This window comes from Microcebus murinus, chromosome 20, assembly GCF_040939455.1.
Source record: "Microcebus murinus isolate Inina chromosome 20, M.murinus_Inina_mat1.0, whole genome shotgun sequence".
In the NCBI taxonomy this organism is placed as follows: domain Eukaryota; kingdom Metazoa; phylum Chordata; class Mammalia; order Primates; family Cheirogaleidae; genus Microcebus; species Microcebus murinus.
The window spans coordinates 40,983,811-41,008,672 of NC_134123.1; the positions used below are offsets into that span (position 1 = coordinate 40,983,811).

Sequence of the window (24,862 nt, forward strand, 5' to 3'; positions counted from 1 at the left end):
GGCCCAGAAGAGAAGTGACTTTTCCCAGATCACACAGCTGGGCCCCAGGCCTGAGGTGTATTCTGTACTACTGTCTTCACATTCTTATTCTTCACATTTCTATGGTTTCTCTCTGGAATGTATTTTCTCATGTCTTTTAAGATTTGAGGACCAGTTAATATCTGCCACATTCTTCACATTTGTAGGGTCTCTCTCCTGTATGAATTCTCTTATTTGCAATAAAGGCTGAGAACCACTTAAAGGCTTTGGCAGATTCTTCACATTTGTAGGGTTTCTCTCCTGTATGAATTATCTTGAGTTTTAAGAACTGAGGACCACTTAAAGGCATTGCCACATGCTTCACATTTGTTTAGTGTATCTCCAGTATGAATTCTCTTATGCAAATTAAGGGTAAAGCAAGAGCTAAAAGCTTTGCCACATTCTTCACATTTGTAGGGTCTCTCTCCAGTATGAATTGTCTTGTGTGCAATGAGACTTGAGGGCTGGTTAAAGGCTTTCCCACATTCTTTATATTTGTATGGCTTCTCTCAATTATGAGTTCTTTTATGCTGAGTAAGGGAAGTACACCAGGTAAAGGCTTTGCCACATTCTTCACATTTGTAGGGTTTCCCTACTGTATGAATTATCTTATGTGCAATAAGATGTGACGGCCGGTTAAAGGCTTTGCTACATTCTTCACATTTGTGTAGTTTCTCTCCAGTATGAATTATCTTGTGTCTTTTAAGATTTCAGCAACAGCTGAAAGCTTTGCCACATTCTTCACAGCTGTAGGGTTTCTCTCCTGTATGAATTCTCTTATGTGCAATAAGGAGTGAGGTCCGGTAAAAGGCTTTGCTACATTCTTCACATTTGTAGGATTTCTCTCCAGTATGAATTCTCTTATGACTTTTAAGATCTGAGGACCACGTAAAGGCTTTGCCACATTCTTCACATTTGTACGGTGTATCTCCAGTACGAATTCTCTTATGCAAATTAAGGGTAGGGCATGAGCTAAAAGCTTTGCAACATTCTTGACATTTGTGGGGTCTCTTTCCAGTATGAATTGTCTTATGTAAAATGAGGCTTGAGGACTGGTTAAAGGCTTTGCCATATTCTTCACATTTGCATGGTTTCTCTGCAGTGTGAGTTCTTTTATGTTGAGTAATGTATGTACACTGTGTAAAGGCCTTCCCACATGCTTCACATTGGTAGGGTTTCTTTCCTATATGAATTCTCTTATGTGCAATAAGGAGCAAGTTATGGTTAAAGGCTTTGCCACATTCTTCACATTTGTATGCTTTTTCTCCAGTATGAGTTTTCTTATGTTTAGTAAGGCATAAGTACTGATTAAAGACTTTGCCACATTCTCTCAATTTATAACGTTCCTTAGTATTAGAAGTTATTTTATGTTCAGAAATGTGTAAGCATTTGTTAGAGGCTTTCCCACATTCTTTACATTTTAAAAGTTTCTCTAGGTCTCACTTTATGTCTATTTAGATTTAACAATTCCCTGAAGACTTTCAAACTTTCATTACACTGGAAGATCTTGCTATATGTAGTCATTGAACATTGGTTATGTTCATTATAGCATCCTTTCTGCTCCTTACACTCACCCACACTTTCCCAGTCTTCTGTTAATTGTAGATTCTCAAAGCCACAGCTTCCATATCTTCTTGGTATCTCTTTCAGGAATAAACATTGTATATGCTGCTCTGACGTATAGTGTTGGGTAGAATGAGAAGATATAGCTGAAAGAAATTTTAAAAATAACAAATTATCTCCTTTTTTCTTCTCTTCACAATCAGATAAATATTACAAATAAATATGTAAAACTATATGAAGCACATTATCAAGATAGTACAATACAACATGCAGTTTCTAATTCTCTTTTAGAAAAATAAATATAAAAAATTACACTTAGCAAATTCCTTTGTGGGAATTCTAATAACCAGAGAAGAGTTCACAGAACAGCAGGTGAGGGCAATGTCAAAAGAAGAAAAATTGTTATATATACCCTCCATGGCCTTTCCTCCTTCTTAATACAGCAAGATGCACATAGAGGTATATTCCCAAATCCCAGCCTCTCTGTCAAAAGAGAAGGAAAATGTTACCTAACTTTCTGCTTTTTAAGAGCCCTTCCAAAGACTGATTTCTGTCTCCCATAACACAGAGTTCTAAAAACAATTATGCTATTATTTGAAAGACAGAGTGTGCTGAAACCAAAAGTAATAGATTGTTACTGTACCATGGACATTTTAAGACCACAGATGGAGAAGTGTTCTAGCATATGATGAAGCTCCTAAGAAGAAATGTGGGAAAATAAACAAAAAAATCACAGAAGAAGCGTCCTCACAACAGATTTGAGGCTCCTCTCCAGTACAGTGACTTGGTATCAGAGGACTGCAGGATAAAGCCACTTGATGGAGTTTTTGAAAGCTGATTTTGTTAATTCTCAAATTTCAACCAAAGATTACAACATACACAAAATATCAGCGTAACATATCCCAATCAAAGAAACAATATAACAAGAAATCAGCCATTAAGGACAAGAGATGCATAAATTTCCTGAAAAATTAAAAATAACCATCTGAATGATGCTTAATGTCTGACATCAGGACAATACTGAACACTAAATGAAATCAGGAAAATAAGAACAAAACATAGAAGCAGAAGAAAACATACACAGTTCAACTGAGGCATGCAATAAGAAAGGAGTGAGAAATTCTCAAAGGTAAGAATAAATACATAAAAAAATTGAGAAGCTCAACATACATCAGCTAGAAAAAAACCAAAGAACACACAGGGGACAGATATATGCAAAGTTTTGGAAGTAACACACAACAAAAGAATCTTTAAAGCAGCAAGAGATAATTATGTTATCTAAAAATATGCTTCTTAGAGATTACTAGATTTATCAACAGAAAACTCACATGCGAGAAAATGGTTGGGTTGCATAGTCAAAGTGTTAAAGGAATGAAAACTTCAAAGCAGAACTATATGTTTCAAAACTGCCTTTCTAAATGAAGAAAAATAAGGATTTCAGAAGATAATTAGATACTGGAAACGTTGATTATCCACATGAAATTCCAAAGGGAGCCCCTTGCATTATAAATAAAAAGATGCTGGAAAACAACATAAAATTACATGAAACCAAGTAACTCTATGGGAACAGCATGAAAGAATATCTGAACAAAATTCTCTAGTATCATAATGACGGTGCATAAAACATTTTTATTCATGATCTAAAATTTGAAGACAAAAACAGAAAAATACCACACCTCTGTTAATGGGTATACACTATAATAAGACATAATTGGTGACATCAATAACAAAGATGATGGCAGATATAATGAGGAAAACTTTTTGTATGTGACTAAATTTCAGTTGTTAATGTTTTAAAATACATTGCTGTAACTATAAGAAGCACTGTGTTGTCATCATGGTATCAATAATAAAAATACCTACAGGGATACAATGAAATTAAATAACAAAGGAGTCAGAGCATGTCACTACAGAAATCAATGAAACACAAAGGAGGAAAGAAAGAGAAAAGAGAGCTACAACAATAAAAATACAATTGATAAAATGGCTAGAGTAAGTCCTTTGCATTGAGAAAATTATGTGAATATTCATGGAGTAAACTTCACAATCAAAAGACATACATTGAATAGAGATAGGGATTCAAGAAAATACTAATAAAAACATCCAACTATAAACTTTCTGCAAGAGATTCACCTTATGTCACATGAGAAAATACAGAATAAAATTGGCAGGACAGAAAAAGATATCCCATGCAAATGTTGATCAAATGAGACTAAGGGAGATCAAAATTAGGCACGATATATTTTGAAACAAAACTGGTCTTATTTCATACAATATACTTTAAGTCGAAACCATCACAAAACACAAAGAATGATATTAAATAATAATAAAAGGGTTCATTCACTAGAAACCTATGATTTATTTTTACATTTCTATATATGTGTATACTTGTGTGTGTCTGTGTGTGTGTGAGTAAAATAAAGGTTGCCAAATATGTAAACATTGACAGAATTAAAGCTAGAAATACATAGCAATGTCATAATGGTAGGATCCGGCAATACCCCACTTTTGGTAATGAATAATAATGCGAGACACAATATTAAATGAGGGAACAGAGAACTTAAAAGCACTATAAAACAATTATGCTTAATAGCCATATTGATAACACTCCATGCAACGACAGAATAAAAAATCTTCTCAATGGCTCAAAAAACGTTATCCTGGATAGAACAAGTGTTAGGCCACAATACATTTCTTTACAAGATTTAAAAAATTAAACTGTTACAATTATTTGTGACCAAAAGGAAATAAAAGTAGAAGTCAGTAACAGATCGACAAACAAAATATCCATAAATAAATGGAAAGTAAATGATGTACTCTTGAGAATAATCTTCAGACATTTAAATGCTGTTATTATTTGTAAGATGGCCGTACTGCCCCAAATGACCTATAACTTCAATGCCATGTTTTAAAAATTCTCAAGGTAAATTTTTTTTAGGAAAAGAAGTTAAAAAATCATATGGAATGCCAAAGTACCATGAAGAGCACAATAATCTTGAAAAAAGAAATGATGTTAGAGATAGCCCATTTTCTGATTTCCAGATGTGTTACAAAGGTAAAGTAATCAAAGCAGTTTGCTACTGGCATACAGTCAGACAACTAGAACAATGAAACAAAATGTAGAACAGATATAAAAACCTCACAAACACGGTCAAATGAAGAGTTATTTGCACATTCATATTTATTGCAGCATTATTCATAAAAGCAAATATGTGAATGCAACCCAAATCTGCCTCATAAAATGAATGGATACATATAATTTGATATATAAAAATAATGGAGTGTTATTCAATTTTGAAAAGGAGAAAATTTTCTAACTTTACAATAAAGATAAATCATGACTTTATGCTAAATGAAAAAGCTAGCCACCTGAACAATGACAATTTATGAATGTACTGATATAAAATATTTCAAGTAGGTTAATTTTTAGAAACAAAAGAAAAATAGAATAGTGTTTGTAAAGGATGTATGTTGCATAGCATTGTTAATATATTTACTGTGAGCAAAATGTATAGTCAAAATATTTAAGATTATAAATTTCATGTGTTTTACAATAAAAAAGAAATAATAGCAAAAATACTTTAAAACCTTTTCAAAAATCATTTTCAAATCACACAAATGATTCACACAAAGATAATATATCTTTACCAATAACTACAGGTTGGTTTTAAGATAATTTTCATGACTATTCTCCTAGACAGAATAAAATAATCATTTTATACCAAGAAAAAAATGTGTTACTCATAAAGAAAATAGGAGTAATTATTTATAATTACTTATAATTATTTATACAGGCAAAGAAACACAAAGAAAATTATATTAGAAAGACATATGGCTGATTTATATTTTACATTTGCCCCACAATGTTTTAAATGATACAGAGTTCAATATTATCATGCAAAATATTATATACACATAAAAACTAAAAGCACAACTGTCTGATGCGAAGTTGCCTACGTTAAAGAATAATAGAGGAAAAAAATGGAACTATAAAATTACAAAACAAAATTAAAAAATTAATCTATAAAATTCTGAATAAACATAGTGTATGAATAAATAAGAATTCGAGATAACTGTAATTTTCAAAGATGCCTGGGCATCCATGAAGAGCACAGATTTTGAAACATTAGCATACATATAAGGCAATAATATTTCACAAAACACATTGTAATCATACATAAATATCTTTGAGAATTGTTAAGGATTACACATTGAGATGATACTAGAGAACCTTCTTTCTTATGTTATTGTTATAAATTTAAGATGTTTTGTACTCTCCATTTCTCAATGTGTCCAGAAAGTATCTATAGAAGATAAACTAAAGAAGATTACAGGGAATCAAAGAAAGTAACTACAAAATCAATATAAGATATATTAAGGCAGTAAGAGAAGAAATGACTGATAACATAGCCAGAAGAAACAAAGTCAGAAGTAACTTCATTTCTTTCACTAATTACTTTTAATATAAATGGATTGAACTCTGAGATTTTTCTAGAGAGAATAAACAGAAGTTGGCTACAGTTAGGGAAATAAGAAGAAAAACTGTGGATGGTAAACTGTTCCCATTAAAATGAAGCAATAATGATGTGAGTGAGAAATTCCCCAAGATTGATATATCAATCTGGAAAAGATCATTCCAAATTTTATATACACATATGTCAATTACTGTCAAACATTTAATATGTACACTCAAAAATAGAATATTCTGCATAGAAACATAAGTTCTGATATAATAATTCCATTAAAACACTAAATTCCAAATTTGCTATTGACTCTCCTGAAGATTTTATTTCAAAGAGACATTGAATCTTAAGAATTTTCCATATTCTGATCTGTGTCTTTACATTATTTACAATAGGTTAAGGCCCACTACTAATGCTGTTCATACTCTAACATTTTTCCTTCACAAAGGCAGACAATATTAACAGTCTGTTTTACCCTCTAGTCAATGGACACTACATCATTCTTATCTCAATTAAGTGATCAGAACGTTTCTTTTATACCTTATATGTGGGCTGTCTCAAAAGTATCAAGCCATTTTTCTCACATATTTCATATTACATGGCTGCATACTTCCCAGACAGCCCTCATAAATGCTTTCAAACTCTCCAGATAAAAACAATTTTTCTCCACATTAAAAAAATTCAAACTTCTCATTGCAGCCTACAATGTGCTATGCAAAATTACATGGGGTGGAGAGGACAGTGAGAAAGCTGTTAGGCATAACACAGGGAAAGAAGAGAAGGAGAAGGGCTGAGATGCACTAGTAGCTAGAGATGAACATGAAGACACACCAAGGACCTGGATATAATTAGGAAATTAAAAATACAGAATTCCTCTTTCAAAGTTGAAACAGAGTCCATTGTGTAGCCTGGGAAAAGGTGTCCTCTTCGCACATGAAGAATCAGTGCCATTTCTACATATGATTATTTTCTATCTTTCATGTAGAGCTGATGTGGCCCAATTAAAGGACAGGGGATGACACAGAACACAAAATAACGTTCCCATGGTCTCAGACCTCAAAACGGTTACTAAAATTCAGGAGCCGGACAGAGCTCAAAAGCCAAAGCCAAGATAGGCAACATAAAACAATGCAGCCATTTGAAGTGCTTCTTGGTCTCAATCCCAGGCGGCAGTTCCTCCCTGGCCCCCACAGTTGTGCCTGTTTTAGGTCACCCCCCTCCATGGGGAGTCTTACCCTTCATTGACTACCAACCATCAATTGGGGGCCAGTTCTTGGGAGAGTTCTTGTTCTCATGGCCTCCAGACTCCCACCATGGGGCCCTCCGTGTGGGAGTTGGGAGCATTTGCTTATGTGCAACAACTCAGGCCTCTTACCAAGTCACAAGGCAGCAACCGTGTCTGAAGGAAATGCTGACTACTGCTGCGTCAGACAGCACACGGACATTACAGACTATAGTGAATGATTAGTATAAGGCGTAACACCAGAATCAGCCCCCAACATCTCCCCCCTTTTTCTTTAATTAAAAACGATGAACAGAGAGAGGATCAAGATGGCAGACAAGAAACACCGCCAGAAAGAGTGTCTCTGCAGAAAAGACAGATTCTAGCAGAAATTAGAAAAAAGAAGCAAGAAGGCGAGCATACAGCAGATGAGGGCCGGAAGGAGGGTTACCTGAGACCCCGGGAGACTCCACGGGAGGAGACTATGGAGGAGAACTGCAATCTCAGACCGCTGGAGCAGCCCGGAGACCAGCGGGAAGGGTAGGTGGATAAATCACCTTTCCCCTCCCCTGCATTTGGGACTGCTGGTGGGCTCCCCAGCGGGTGGAGAGACCTGCGGACACCAGCCCAGATACGGCCGCCACCAGCTAGTGGTGAGCCTGTAGCAGACATGGCACCAGACTCCCAAATCCCTCGGGGCACCTCCGTGTGCACAGACCCAAGCCGCACGGCAGGTGCCATATTGCCTCCTCCTCCCCTCCGCCAACCCTACCCGCGGCTGCCCAGAGAGACAATACAGCCACCAGCCAGAGGCACCTCCAGGGAACAGGACCTTCCCTTTTGGGACCCTACAGCTGACTAAGGGGAACTCAGACTGTGAGCTCCCTACCCGACAGCCCTCCCAGGTGCTGCTGGCATGGTGTTCCCAGGAGAACGGTGCCAACTCAGAGGCTGAGAGACACAGACACAGCTTGGGCTCCCTGTGGGTAAATTGGGACCAGAACTCCTCTCCCTGGTGGGGATACAGTTTGAACTCTGGGACCCAGAGGTCGGACCTGCAGACCAGATCCCGTGCACCAAGGTCTAGCATTTCCCGGGGCACAGAAGGGATATTTGTGAGCAGCCTGCTGAGGTGTGTGTGCCTCCAGGGGCAGATCAGTGTCCTAGAGGGCAACCCTCCCCCAAAAGGGAGGCCGTGCGCCCAGCCCAGGTGGCGTTCCAGTGCAGGGAATCTCCCCACCGGCATCACAGTCCGGGGAGGCCTGGTGGCGTGTGGTCTGGCCTGCTGGCAGAGGCCCAGGAGTAGCTGCGGAGTTGGGGAGTGTGGAAAGAAGCGAGGACTGCTCCAGACTGTGGGTCTCAGACAGCCCCACCCCCACAAGCAGACTTTCTAGCTGAGCGGGACCATTCCAGCCCCGCCCTGACAGCTTTTCCTGGAAGCAGAGAACAGAACTTTGACCCCTGATAACTGCCTGAGGGCAGGCTTACCCAACACAGCTCCGCCCAGAACAAGAGCTGATAACAGGACACAAAATCAACAGCATAGCCTGTTCCTCCAAGCAAGTACCACCTACTGACAGGGACGGCATCCTGCACAGCCTTTTCACGGCACCCACTGACTCATTATACAGGGAGTGGTAGAATCTCACCCACAGACACCACCTAACGGCTCAGAAACTAAACAAGGTGTGTGAATACCCAAACAATAACCTAAAGGAAAGAAACAACAACTGATCGACATGGGAATAAATCACCGAAGGAACTCAGGAAATATGAAGAACCAAATGGAAAACACACCCCCAAAGAGGAGCACCAGCCCCCTAGAAATGGACACCAACCCAAATCAGGCAACCAAAATGACAGAAGAGGAATTTCGTATGTGGATCATAAGAACACTCACTGAGCTGCAACAACAACTCAATAACCAACACAAAGAAACCACAAAAAACCTCCAGGATCTGGAAAAAGAAATAGACACAATGAAGAAAAGTTTAGCTGAACTCCTGGAAATGAAGAATCAATTCAGGGAACTACAAAATACAGTGGAAAGTCTCAAGAACAGGGTAGATCAAACAGAAGAAAGAATCTCAGAGATTGAAGATAACACCCTCCAACTAAATAAATCCATCACAGAGATAGAGCAGAGAAACAAGAGAAAAGAGCAAAGCCTAAAAGAGCTGTGGGATTATGTGAAGAAACCTAATGTGAGGGTCACAGGGTTACCAGAAGGGGAAGAGGACAACACCCAAGGGTTGGACAAGCTATTTGAAGATATAATAGAGGAAAATTTCCCAGGCCTTGCTCAAAATCTCGATATACAAGTTCAAGAAGCTCAGAGGACCCCTGGGAGATTCAATGCAAACAGGAAGACATCACGACATGCAGTCATCAGACTGACCAAATTATCAACTAAAGAGGCCCTTCTAAGAGCTGTAAGACAAAAGAAGCATGTGACATACAAGGGAAAGCCAATTCGAATAACACCAGACTTCTCTAATGAGACTTTACAAGCAAGGAGAGACTGGGGCCCCATTCTCACTCTTCTGAAACAAAACAATGCCCAGCCTAGAATCTTATTCCCTACAAAACTAAGCTTCATATATGAAGGAGAAATAAAGACATTCTCAGACAAGCAAAGTCTCAGAGAATTCACCAAGACAAGACCAGCCCTACAAGAAGTACTCAAAACAGTGTTATCCACAGAACACCATAATAAAAAACGATGAACATGTTGAAAAACAGTCATGATGTCTTGCTGCCTTTTTGTGCTGCATCTTCTCCTTGGCCTTCCAGCACCTATGAATTAAGAACAAGAGTCACAACAGCAGCAAAAAGACAACCAGATTCCCACCAATTCTACGAAGCATAGTTTTAAGTGAAGCAAGGGGATAAACTTGGGATAGTCCATTAGCCAAACCAGAGAAAAATTCATCATTATCAGGTAATCTTTTCTGAAACGTTGAGTGATTTCTTGCTCTAAACTTTGGATATCTTTAGTAATATTTAGACTTCCAATCAACAATTTTCTTAATGACATCCAGTGTCGGCTACTATTAAAAGGAATGGAAGTTACACAGAACCAAGGGGAATTCGTCACAATGTAAAAAAGACTAAGTAGTCAGCACCTGAATTTGGTCTCCCAACCATTGCAGTGCTTTTTAGCTGAATGACTTTGCCTTCTAGGCAGAAGTCAATCTCCTGCTGATGTTGCCATAATTTATGAGAATCTTTATTCCATTTTTGAACAAATCAGCAGTTTGTACAGAATGATGTAAAGTTACTCCAGCAACAGTGGCTGAGGAAACAATAGCTATTAAGCCTACTGCTGCCATGACTATCAGACCAATGACTCTTTTTGTTTTGTGAGCCAAGGAAGTTATTTTATTTAATAAAGTAGTAACCAAAACAGAGTCTCCCCAAGGCCGTGAAAGGCTAATGGGCAACCATATCTCTGTATGAGCCTTGAGGATGTATAAACTATGTAAAGATTTGTTAAAAGTAACCCATGAAGTAAAATTTACACAAGTAAATAGGGCACAATTACCAAGGCAAGTCAACTTTTCTGTAGACTGATTTTAATAAGCAGTTTCCATTAGCAAAAGGTAAAGATAAGAAACACACACTAGTAAAGACCTAGAGGGCGGTGGTGAAGATTTACTTTAGCTTTTTCATTATCACTTGAGGACATATTTTTAATCTAAATTTTAAGGTCTCCACCTGAGGCAGAGAGTTTTTAAATATGTTTTTGCTGTTTTGGTCTTTTAGTCAAATTAGACATTACCCCTTAAAATATTTTATGGATAATAATGTAGTGCAGGTAGCAAATGAGGAGGAATTATATTGCAAACCCCATGCTTGCACGGAAGGTGCCAAGCAGTGTTTTCTCACTCCAAAACATATAGGATAACCTCGATCATAAGTGGAATAATTGCAAACTACCCTCCCTTTGTCCTTAGGATGCGGTTACTGATATTGAAATGGGGGTGGCATCCATTTTGAATTATTAGTACAGACGAGGACTTTAGGCTCTCCCCGAGACACTGCCTTAAAAAGGGGAGGATAAGGGACATAAACCCAATATACATACTGAGCATTAGCTGAATTAGTCTGTCCAACAGCAGGGGAGCAAAAAATAAGCAGAAGAATAGAAAGGTTACGGATCAATCAGACTGCTAGTGTTACCGCCTGCTTCTTCTTTCTCTGTTTTTGGCATGGCATTCTCTTCTCAGGCGGTGTCTTGCTGAGGATACCATCGCCAAATGTCAATGAGGAGATTCCTTGACTCCCCCTTTTTGTTTTTGTAATTGAAGCTATAAGTAAAGAATCAATGTTAGCATTGCCTTGTGATAAGGGACCGGGCAGTCCGGAATGCGAGCAAATATGTACCAGATAAATAGGAAAATGTCGTTTGAGAAGAAGAGTCTGGAGGTGTAAAAACAACTGCTGCAACATTGTAGAAGGATGAAGTGGTAATGAGGCCGTAGGTAATTGGGAGGTAACATAAAGAGCATATTGAGAGTCACTAACAGTATTAAAAGGCTCACTGGGAAAATCTTGGAAAACCAAACAAATAGCATAAAAAGGTCATCAAATGTTTTAACATAATCAACACAAGCTACTTTCCAGGCAGAAGAAAGCTCTAGGTAAGTTTGAATGTCTTTGGAACTCAAATTTGTAACTATTTTATCAGGATCTCATCCAGACAACTGACGACTTCGTCATCAACCCCTGATGATTAAATGAGCAAGTTTAAGTTTTTCTAATTATTTGCTAAAAACAACCATTTAAGGATGCTAGCATCTTGGCCCAGGCAACCTATAGGAGAAAGATATGTATGAAAAAGGTAGAGAACAATTGGACAGGAAGGCCGAAGAGAGGTAAGAAATCCAGAGCTAAGTCCTTGCTCCACAAGCTGTAACTCTTGCTCCACTTGTGGGGTATGGGAGCAAGGGCTGACGAGAGCTGAGCTTCCCTCTAAATGTAGCAAATGAATGTTGCAAAGCATAAGTAGGTATACCTAATGATGGTTGCAGCCAATTTATATCTCTAAGGAGCTTTTAAAAGTTATTGAGTGTTTTTAATTGTGCATCACAGAATGTACACAATTTTATGTTATTATATATATAATTTGCTTATATTTTTACATTTATATATGATGTATGATCATATATTTATATATATATTATATAGCATATAGTGGATACTATAGATTATAATTAGTTGTAGTATACATATGATACATAAACATTTTACATAGATTAACATATATGCATGCATTGTAATTATATGCAAATAGCATTACACACCTACATATGTTATACATTTGTATGTTGCATGCGTATAAGTTATATACACAAACTATATTTATATTACATTTGTGTGTATATATAATACTCCTATATCGTTATAGTCCATTTGCTCTCTCACTTTTTAAAATTACAAGTGGCATCTGGTATCAATTAATTTAACACTTTATATAAGAAATAATAAAACATTTATTTTCAAGTCTTACATATATTACTTAAAATAGACAAAAAGTTTACTTTGTAATTTTTAAGATTTACTGCTATCTCAAACTACCTGAAAGAAAATAGCTTAGTGGAAAAAAATGTTTTGATTGCCTTGAATAAGTATGACTTTTAAAACAAGTGCTGTCAGTAACAGTTCACCCATATATTATTTAGCAATTAGGTAGGTCAAATGATTTATGAAATTAACATGAAAAGAAATATTTGTTGGGCAGGTAAAATAACATTTGAGACCATTATAATATGCAACTTAGAATGAACTTTAAGAAGTTGATAGCTTTAACAAATTTAACATTGCACAAAGTCATAAATAATCATCTTTAATATTAACCTGTATTATTGAAGCACACTAAAAACCATGAGATGAAATAAGGTAGAAAAAATTGTACATATGATCATTTGCTTGATGGAAGCATTGGATTGTTAAAATAGTTTTTTTATACATACTTCCCTGTCCAAAAATATAAACTTGCTTGTTTTCCATATATACTAGTATCCTGTGAAATCCTGGATTCTGAGAAAAAGAAAAGTATGAGGTATAGCATTGAATAAAGCATCACAATGCATGATATTCTAGGCTGAAATTTAGCAAAGTTACTGTCAGAAGAGAAGAGTTGATCGTAGTGTGCTTCTAAAAGTCTCTTAGGTGGTAGGCAATGCCCCCCACAGTGGCACAGGCGCTTACCATATTCATCAAGAGTAGCGCCACAGGCCTCTAGCAGGCGAAAAATTTTCTGACAGTCAGGATTAGCGTTTTTCATAGCCAAAGATTGTATGACAATAGTAGCAGCCTCTGTGGAACTAACGCTCCTCTGAACTGCCTCTTCAAGGTGAGAGAAAAAATCAGTATATGGCTCAGTAGGCCCTAGCATAGTTTTTGAAAAGGCTGGTCCCAAAGTGCCAGAAGTTTCAATGTGCCTCCAAGCATGGATTAAAATAGACTTAGTTTGCACTAAAGTAGTATCCCCAGGATCAAACCACGGACCTTCAGATCTTTAGTCTAATGCCCTTCCAGTTGAGCTATTTTGGCTAGGGCTGTGCCTCTAGCTCTTGCTTAGGCTTTTAAGGTTTTATATTGTTTTGAGCCTATAAGCTTGTCCTCTGTTAGCCCTGGAGCACCTAGGGGATCACCTGGAGTATAGTAAGAAACTCACGGGCAAGTCTGAGGCAGCAGTAAAGGCAACAACATGCTGGGATGTCAAGCAGCCAGGCAGCTGCACTCCGAGATGTTAGACAGAGGAGCGCCAGCAGCACCGGTGGGCCAGGGAGGGGCGGAAAAAGAAAACAGCTCTGCCACTACAGCCATCGTACTCTTTGCAAACAAAGGGATTAACTCTTGCCTTTCTGATTGAATGAGCTCTTGTAACTTAACATCAGAAGAGGGATTACTCTTTCCTCTCCTGAGGACTCTTCCCCATCATCTTTACTTGGGGAAAGAGGTCGAGATCTCGGAGGGTTTTTATTATTTTCCTCATTATAATCACCCCTCTCTGAGTCTGACCATAGGAGAGAGAGAGAGACTGAGTAATAACATTACAAACTAACTAAATTTTAAATAAATAATATCTCCTTGCTGAAGAACTACATGCAAGGCTTTAACAACTTGCTGCCAGCTATGTAAATTTAGCTGAACTTGCGATTGAAATTGAAACCAATTACAATGTTTTTGCACTAAAGCCAATAAATGCTTTAGGGTCCAGTCCTTTATACGGGGTTCAAGACCCCCCAGGGTTCCAAACCCTGCTCAGTACAGGGTTCAAGACCCCCAGGGTTGCAGACTCTGCTCAGTTCTGGGTTTAAGACCCCCCCAGGATTCCAGACCCTGCTCTTTTTCCCAAGAGTCCCCTCTCGGATGCCACTTACCATTAGCCAAAGGGGTAATCCTCTTGGTCCCCTCACCTGAAATGACACAGTCCTAGTACAGGATTCAAGATCCTCCAGGGCTTGAGACCCTGCTTGCTGTGCCACTTAATGTGGCCCAATTACAGGACGGGGGATGACACAGAACACAAAATAATGACACAGACACTCATGGACATGACAATGACTCGAATGACCAATGTACCAGTCGCTTTATTTTTATACCCTCCAGACCCAAGGTTAGTTCCTTGTACGTGAGCATCTGAGCACAGCAGCGATATCAGTCAATTCTGGAGATGTTTCAAAAGAGAACAATTTCCCATGGTCTCAGACCTCAAAGGGGTTACTAAAGTTCAGGTGCCAGAGCTCAAAAGCCAAGGCCAAGACAGGCAACATAAAACAATGCAGCCATTTCCTCCCTGGCCCCCACAGCTGTGCCTGTTTTAGGTCACCCCCTCCAGGGGGAGTCTTACCCGTCATTGACTACCAACCACCAATCAGGGGCCAGTTCTTGGGAAATTTCTTGTTCTTGTTCTCATGGCCTCCAGACTCCCACCACAGGGCCCTCCGTGTGGGAGTTGGGAGCATTTGCTTATGTGCAACAACTCAGGCCTCTTATCAAGTCACAAGGTAGCAGCCGTGTCTGAAGAAAATGCTGACTACTGCTGCGTGTGCTGCGTGAGACAGCACACGTACATTACAGGCTGTAGTGAATGATTAGTATAAGGCATAACACCAGAATCAGCCCCCAACATGGAGCCATATAATACTCTATCATTCCTCCAGGAATACTTACTGCTAATTATGAAAAATCCTTTACATTCCAAGAGCTGTCTTGTGTTTGTCCACTTCATATATCAAAACAAACCATTACTTATGAAGCTTCCCTAGGTTTACCGAAACCAACTGTCCCAACAAAGTCAACCAATTCAGTTATGTCCATTCCTATACACTAAGGGAAATAAATTAGGGAAAAATTAGAGGATTCTCCAATTGAGAGGAAAAACTGGAATATAAAAATTTACACAATTTTACATAATGCACCCACTGTGGAATTGATCATCTCTTCAAATTATTTTGTGAGCACCACATCTCAAAATTTATTCTTCTAATATCTGAGCATGCCATATAAAGAATACTTCATTAATTTTTAAAGGAAAAAATTATGTCTTAGGTCTACCATGAGTCAATGACAATTAAAAATATGGAATTTTCTGAATCAGGATTCATAAGGTTTTAGAGAATGGAATTCAATACAAAAAAGAGAATATACACTTATTTTCAGAATTTTTGAGATTTCTACATTACTAGCAAATTATCAACATGTTTGGAATTATCTGTTTTTTTCAATGCATCTTTTTTTCTCCTCAAAATAGATACACAGTAACATAAACACAGTTACTTTCTCCATAAACCTCTTACAACTAAAATTTATCTTTAGAGTGATATAATTCTATATTTGACTTATTGAAAATCAAAAAGAAAAGTATGTTTATGTTTTACGGGCCAGAGAGGTCATATGTTCAAAGGAAAATGTGTTATGAAATCTTGTAAGTTGTCATTCAGGATTCAGAAATATATGCCCTTCTATGGCATTTTAGTGACACAAAGAATAAAAGTATAACCTATAGAAATATTTTTCAAAATATTTGAAGTTTAAAACCTATTGGTATAAAGGTCACTAAACATGTTATTACATGATGATACTCAATAGTATATTGTTACCATCTGTTTACCTACAACTTTGAATAAGGTGGGACAGCTTAGTGTTGGTGGCAGTATAACACTTTATTCAGTGTACAATGCTCAACACATTAAACACAATTTATTTAAAAACTTAAGTTCACACAGTCTTTAAAATCTCTCTCCAATGTCTAGTGTATTTTATTACCTAAGTATGCAAGTGATAAAACAATTTAATTCTAATATCTCAAATGTCTCTAACTATAATAATAAAGAAGAATATTACTATGTACAACTGCCACCAACATCACCTGCCATGCACTTACAAGTTAATCACAAAGAGTTTCTTCATTTTATTCAAGCATCTTACATTTTAGTGTCTTTAATGTTCATTGTAGGAGCACATGAATGATGCCCACCTAATTTAGAAAGACCATACATATCTTTGATGCAGCAACGATTCACCACATTCTTTCTTAAAAAACACTAGGAGTCATGGCATAGCATCCAAAAATTTAAAATTGAATTACCTTGATATTCAATTTTCCAAAAAAACCCACAACATTTTAATGCAAAAAGCATACTCTAAATGTAATTATAACTCTCCAAAAAATCAATCTCCTGCTGTTTTTAAACATACACATAAATTATTAAACTATTTAACTCTGCATTCTCTATAAGCGAAATCCTACATTAATCTCTGAAAGTATTAGCATCTTAGTTATTTCTACTGTGAGTCTTCTGGTGTTATTCAAACATGACTTTTTAATTAAATATTTTTTTCAAATTATAGAATACGTAAAATATCTTTTCATATAATCTCGGATGTTTTCAAAGCTGTGTTAGTGAACAAAGGTTTTTCAGAATTCATTACATTCATACAGTATCTCTCCAATCAAAATCTTCTTGATTTAAATAAAGTTTGAGCAATCAATGGAGGATTCCCCCTACTATAAATTATCTTATGCACAATACAATCTGTGATAAAAGTAAAGGTATTATGCCACTCTTTGTATTTGTAATTTTTTTTAGTATAAATTCTCTGATACACTGATACTCAGATTTTTATGTTCTGAGTATCTCTGATACTCAGATTTTTATGTTCTGAAAGGTGTCTGGACACTCGCTACATTTCTATCAGTTACCCAGTATAACTCTCTGGTGTTGAGTAATATTTAATCAGTTATTAAAGGCTACCCCACTTTATTTACATATGTAGGATTTTGTTTGTGCATCAATTCTCTCACATATATTAAAATAGAAGAACTATGCAAAGTATTTGCCACATTTTTCACTTTCATAAGGTTTGAACAGTGGTTAAAGATTTTGCCACATTCTTCACATTTATAGGGTTTCTCTCCAATAAGAATTATCTTATATACAAAAAAGTGCGAGTACTGGATACAGACCTAGCCACATTGTTCCCATTTGTAAGGGTTTTCACTGGTTGAATTCCCTCATGCATAGACCATTTTGAGCATAAGACAAAAGCAGTATTTACATTTGCACGGTTTCTGTTTAGTGTAAATTCTTTTTGCTTAGTAGGATATGAACACTGATTAAATACTTTACCCTATTGTTCTCATCTGTAGGACTTAACTTCAGTATGGAACGGCGTGAGTACTCGTTAAAGGCTTTGTCAAATTCTTCCCATTTCTACAGTTACTCTTCAATATGAATTCTCTTACATCTTTTATGATGTGAGCAAAGGTGAAAGGCTTTGTCACATTCTTCACATCTGTGTGGTTCCTCTCCACTATAAATTCTCTTATGTGTTTTAAGTTGTGAGAAACAGCTAAAAGTTTTGCCACATTCTTAAAATTTGTAGGGTTTCTCTCCAGTATGAAATATCTTATGACTTTTAAGTTGAGAAGACCAGTTAAATGCTTTGCCATTCTTGACACTTGAACGGTTTCTCTCCAGTATGAATTCTCCTATGTGTAATGAGGCTTGAGGACTGTTTAAAGGTTTTGCCACATCCTTCACATTTGTACACTTTCTCTCCAGTATGACTTCTTTTATGTGCGATGAAGTGTGAGAACCAGTTAAATGCTTTGCCACATTCTCAACATTTGAATGGTTTCTCTCCATTATGTATATTCTTGTGTACAATAAAGTGTGAGGCCCAGTTAAAGGCTTTGCCACATTCTTCAAATTTGTATGGTTTCTCTCCATTATGCATTTTCTTATGTGCTTTAAGTCGTGAGCAACAGGTAAATGCTTTGCCACAATCTTCACATTCGTAGGGTTTCTCTCCAGTATGAATTGTGTTATGACGTTTAAGATGTGAAGACCTGGTAAATGCTTTGCCACATTCTTCACATTTGAAAGGTTTCTCTCCAGTATGTATTCTCATATGTCTTTTAAGTTTTGAGCAACATCTAAAACTTTTGCCACATTCTTCACATTTGTATGGTTTCTCTCCAGTATGCATTCTCTTATGTATTTTAAGTTTTGAGCAACGGCTAAAGGCTTTGCCACATTCTTCACATTTGTATGGTTTCTCTCCAGTATGAATTCTCTTATGTACACTAAAGTGTGAGGACCAGTTAAACGCTTTGCCACATTCTTCACATTTGTACGGTTTCTCTCCAGTATGTATTGTCTTATGTTCTTTAAGTTTTGAGTAATGGATAAAAGCTTTGCCACATTCCTCACATTTGTAAGGCTTCTCTCCCATATGAATTCTCTTATGTACAGTAAAGTGTGAGGAACAGTTAAATGCTTTGCCACATTCTTCACATTTGTGTGGTTTCTCTCCAGTATGCATTCTCTTGTGTATTTTAAGTTTTGAGCAATAGCTAAAGGCTTTGCCACATTCTTCACATTTGTGTGGTTTCTCTCCAGTATGCATTCTCTTATGTCTTTTAAGTGTTGAGCAACGGCTAAAGGCTTTGCCACATTCTTCACATTTGTGTGGTTTCTCTCCAGTATGCATTCTCTTATGTCTTTTAAGTGTTGAGCAACGGCTAAAGGTTTGCCACATTCTTCACATTTGTATGGTTTCTCTCCAGTATGAATTCTCTTATGTCTTTTAAGTTTTGAGCAACGGCTAAAGGCTTTGCCACATTCTTCACATTTGTATGGTTTCTCTCCAGTATGTATTCTCTTATGTTCTTTAAGTTTTGAGTAATGGATAAAAGCTTTGCCACATTCCTCACATTTGTAAGGCTTCTCTCCCATATGAATTCTCTTATGTACAGTAAAGTGTGAGGACCAGGTAAAGACTTTGCCACTTTCTTCACATGTGTATGCTTTCTCTCCAGGATGAGTTCTCTTATGTTTAGTAAAGTATAAGCACTGATTAAAGACTTTGCCACATTCTTTCAATTTATAATATTCCTTTGCATTAGAAATTATTTTATTTTCAGAAATGTATGTGCATTGGTTAGAGGCTTTCCCACATTCTTTACATTTAAAAAATTTTTCTACAGTATCTCTCAACTTAAGTCTATTTAAATTTGAAGATTTCCTGAAGACATTCAAACATTCGTTACACTGGAAGATTTTGTTATGCGTAGTCATTAAACATTGGTTATGTTCATTATGGCATCCTTTCTGCTCCTTACACTCACCCACACTTTCCCAGTCTTTTGTTAATTGTACATTCTCAAGGGCACAGCTTCCATCTCTTCTTGGTATCATTTTTTGGAATAAATATTTTACATGCTGCTCTGGCAAATACTGTTGGGTAGAATGGGAAGACACATCTGAAAGAAATATTGAAAATAACAAATTATATCCCTTTCATATTTTTTCATAATCAGATAAATATTATAAATTTAATATGTAACATTACATCAAGCACATTAGCAAGATGGCATGATACGATACACAGGCTTGAATCCTCTTTTAGATAAATAAATATAAAAAGTTATACTTACCAAATTGCCGTTGTGGGAATTCTAATAACGACAGAACAGTTCACAGAATAGTAGGTGAGGACAAAGCCAAAAGCAACATGAAAGAAAAAGAAAATTTGTTATGTTTACCCTCCATGCCCATTCCTCCTTCTTAGTACAGCATGGCACACATAGAACCATATTCCCAAACCTCAGCTTCTCTCTCAAAAGAGAAGGAAAATGTTGGCTATATTTCTATAGCTCTTAGGATCCCTTTTAAAGACTGGTTTCTGTTTCACAGAACACAGAGTTTTGAAAAGAATCATGCTATTATTTGAAAGACAGAGTGTACTGAAACCAAAGGTAAAAGATTATTACAGCAGGAGGGAGATTTCAGTACTACAGATAAAGAAGAGTTATAGCATATTATCACAGGCTCCTAAGAAGAAATCTGGGAAAGTTACTTTAAATAGGAAATAAACAAAAACTGTCACAGAAAAAACATCTTCAGAACAGATTTGAGGCTCCTTCAATCTCCAGTATAGTGAATTGATATCAGAGTCCCCCAGGACAAAGCCAGTTGATGAAGTTGTTGAAAGCTGATTTTGTTAATTCTCAAATCTCAACCAAGAATACACTATATAAAAAATGTCAGGGTAACATATTCCAATCAAAGAAACAAAATAATAAGAAATCAACTATAAAGTATTGGAGATTATAAATTACCTGAAAAAAAATTAAAAAGAACCATCTTTTTAATGCTGCTTAATGTGTAAAATCAGAACAATACTGAGCACTAAATGAAATCAGGAAAATGAGAACAACAACAAAACATAGAAACAGAAGAGAACATACACTACTCAGCTGATGATACAATAACAAATGACTGAGAAATTCTCAAAGCAAAGAATAAATACATAAACATATTGACAAGCTCAACATACTTCAGTTAGGAAAAACACCAAAGGACCCACAAGGGACAGATATATGCAAAGTTCTTAAAGTCACACACAACAAAGGAATCTTGAAGACAGCAGGAGAAAATACATGTTATCTATATAAATATGCTTCTTAGAGATTACTAGTAGATTTATCAACAGAAAATTTACATGCCAGAAAACAGTTGGGTGATATAGTCAAACTGCTAAAAAATGAAACCTTCAAAACTGTCCTAGAAGGACAATCAAGAAAATTAAAGAATTCACAAGATAATTACATACAGAAAAGGTTTATAACAAACAAGACATTCCAAAGGGAGCCCCATGCATTAAAAATAAAATGATGCTAGAAAACAACACAGTTATATGAAACCAAATAACTCTATGGGAAAACATGGAAGTATATCTAAGTAAAATTCTCTAGTATCATAATGACGGTAAAGAAAACATTTTCATTTGTCATCTAGAATTTTAAGACAAAATCAGAAAAGTAACACCACACCTCTGTTAATGGGTATACAATATAACAAGATATAACTGGTGGCATCAATAACAAAGATGATGGCAGATGTAATGAGGAAAAATTTTGATATGCCAGTAAATTTCAGTTGTTAACATTTCAAAATATATTGCTGTAACTATAAGCACTGTGCTGTCATCATGATAACTATAATGAAAATACCTATTGTGATACACTAAAACAATTACAAAAGAATCAAAGTATGTTACTATACAAAACAATGAGACACAAAGGAGAAAAGAGAAAAAGGAGCAAGACAGCTACAACAATAAAAATATGATTGATAAAATAGCAAGAGTAACTCCTTCCCTTTCAGAAAATTATGTGAATCCTCATGAAGTAAACTTCACAATCAAAAGACATATTGAACAAAGATATGGATTTAACAAAATACTAATAAAAACATTAAACTATATACTGTCTGCAAGAGATTCACCTTCCATCAACTGAGAAAATACAGAATAAAATTGGCAGGACAGAAAACGACATTCCATGCAAATGTTGATCGAATGAGAACGGGGGGTCAAAATTAGGCACAATATATTTTGAGTCAAAACTTGTCTTATTTCATACAGCATACTTTACATCAAAACTGTCACAAAAGAAAAAGAATGATATTAAGCAATAATAAAAAGTTTCATTGACTGGAAACCCATGATTTATTTTAACATTTCTATATATTTGTGTGTGTGTATAAAACAAAGGTTGCCAAACATGTAAAGCAAACATTGACAGAATTAAAGCTAGAAATACATAGCTATGTTATAACGGTAGGATCTGGCATTCCCCCAATTTTGGTAGTGAATAATAATTCAAGACACAATGTTAAATGAGGAAACAGAGAACTTGAAAGCACTATAAAATAATTATGCCTAATAGACATATAGATAGCACTCCATGCAACAACAGAATACAAAATCTTACAAATAGCTCAAAAAACTTTCTCCTGGATAGAATAAGTGTTAGGCCACAATATGTTTCTCTACATATTTTTTAAAAAGTAAACTATTACAGACATTTATCTGTGATTAAAATGGAATAAAATTAGAAATCAAAAACAGATGGAAAAACAGAATATCCATAAGTAAATGGAAACTAAATGATGGAGTCTTGAGAATGCTCTTCAAAGTTTGAAATGCTCTTACTATGTTTAAGATGTCCCTACTGCCCAAAGTAACCTATAAATTCAATGCCATCTTTTTAAAATTCTCAAGGTAACATTTTTTAGAAAAAGGAGTTAAAAAAAATCATATGGAATGTCAAAGTACCATGAAGAACACAACAATCTTGAAAAAAGAAATAACGTTGGAGGCATCCCATTTTCTGATTTGAAGACATGTTACAAAGGTAAAGAAATCAAAGCAGTTTGCTACTAGCATAAAGTCAGACAACTAGAACAATGAAACAAAATGTAGAACACACAAAAAACCCTCACGAACATGGTCAAAGTTGACACACCTCTGCATAGATTAATGAGAAGAAGAAAAGAAACTCTAATAAGCTCCATCAGGAATGAAAAAGAGAAATTACGACTGATACCACACAAATACAAAATATCATCCATGAATACAATGAAAACCTCTAGACCATACGCTGGAAAATGTGGAGGAAATAGACAAATTCTCAGAAACACACAGCCTTCCTAGGCTCAGTCAGGAAGAAATAGAAATCGTGAACAGACTGATATCAAATACCAAAATTGAAACAGCAACAAAAAGCCTTCCTAGAAAGAAAAGTCCTGAACCAGATGGTTTCACACACAAATTTTACCAGACATACAAAGAACTCATTCCTGTGCTCCAGAAATTATTCCACAACGTTGAGAAGGAAGGAATCTTCCCCAACACGTTTTATAAAGCCAACACCACCCTGATACTGAAATCAGAAAAGGACACAACAAAAAAAGAAAACTACAGACCAATATCCCTTATGGATATAGATGCAAAAATTCTCATCAAAATCCTAGCCAACAGGATTCACTTGTTTATCAAAAAATAATCCATCATGAAAAAGTGGGCTCCATTCCAGAGATGCAGGGATGGTACAACATATACAAATGTAATTCACCACATACATAGAAGCAAACACAAAGACGATATGATCCTCTTAATAAACGCATAAAAAGCATTTGACAGACCGGGCGTGGTGGCTCACGCCTGTAATCCTAGCACTCTGGGAGGCCGAGGCGGGCAGATTGCTCGAGGTCAGGAGTTCAAAACCAGCCTGAGCAAAAACGAGACCCAGTCTCTACCATAAATAGAAAGAAATTAATTGGCCAACTAATATGTATAGAAAAAATTAGCCAGGCATGGTGGTGCATGCCTGTAGTCCCAGCTACTCAGAAGGCTGAGGCAGAAGGATCACTTGAGCCCAAGAGTGTGAAGTTGCTGTGAGCTAGGCTGACACCACAGCACTCACTCTAGCCTGGGCAACAAAGTGAGACTCTGTCTCAAAAAAAAAAAAAAAAAAAAAAATCAGACTTACCTAAAAAATGATGTAAGCTATATATGACAAACCCACAGCCAACATCATACTGAATGAGGAAAAATTGAAAGCATTCCCACTTACAACTGGAACCAGACAAGGTTGCCATGTATCTATCACCACTGATATTCAATATGGTGCTAGAAGTCCTAGCTAGAACAATCAGACAAGAGAAGCAAATCATGGGTATTCAAATGAGGGCAGAATAGGACAAACTATCTCTGTTTGCTAATGATCTGATCTTATATCTGAAAAACCCAAAGATTCCGCCATGAGACTGCTGGAATGGATGAACAAATTCGAAAAGTCTCAGGTTACAAAACCAATGTATGAGTAGCATTCCTAGACACCAACAACAGTCAAACTCAAAACAAATCAAAGACTCAACACCCTTCATGATAGCAACAAAGAAAATAAAGTACCCAGGAATATATTTAAGGAGATAAAAGACCTGTACAGTGAGAATCACAAAACATTGAAGAAGGAAATGGCAGAGGACCTAAAAAAGTGGAAAACCATACCATGCTCATGGGTGGGCAGATTCTACATTGTTAAAATGTCTATGCTACCCAAAGTGATCTATGGATTCAATTCAATCTCTATTAAAATACCAACATAATTTTTCACAAATCTAGACAAAATAATTCTATGCTTTGTATGGAAAAAGAGAAGACTCCATATAACAAAAGCAATCTTAAGCAAAAAGAACAAATTTGGAGGCATAGATTTATCAGACTTCAA

General features: G+C 36.3%; 1 protein-coding gene and 1 pseudogene across 1 annotated transcript in view; both read right to left on the bottom strand.

Annotated features, from left to right (window-relative positions):
* Positions 1-24,862, bottom strand: part of LOC142862638 (double homeobox protein 4-like protein 4) — a 90,061-nt gene that overhangs the window by 6,760 nt on the left and 58,439 nt on the right. The window lies entirely within an intron of this gene.
* LOC142862569 (uncharacterized) lies at positions 18,159-19,191 on the bottom strand (annotated as a pseudogene).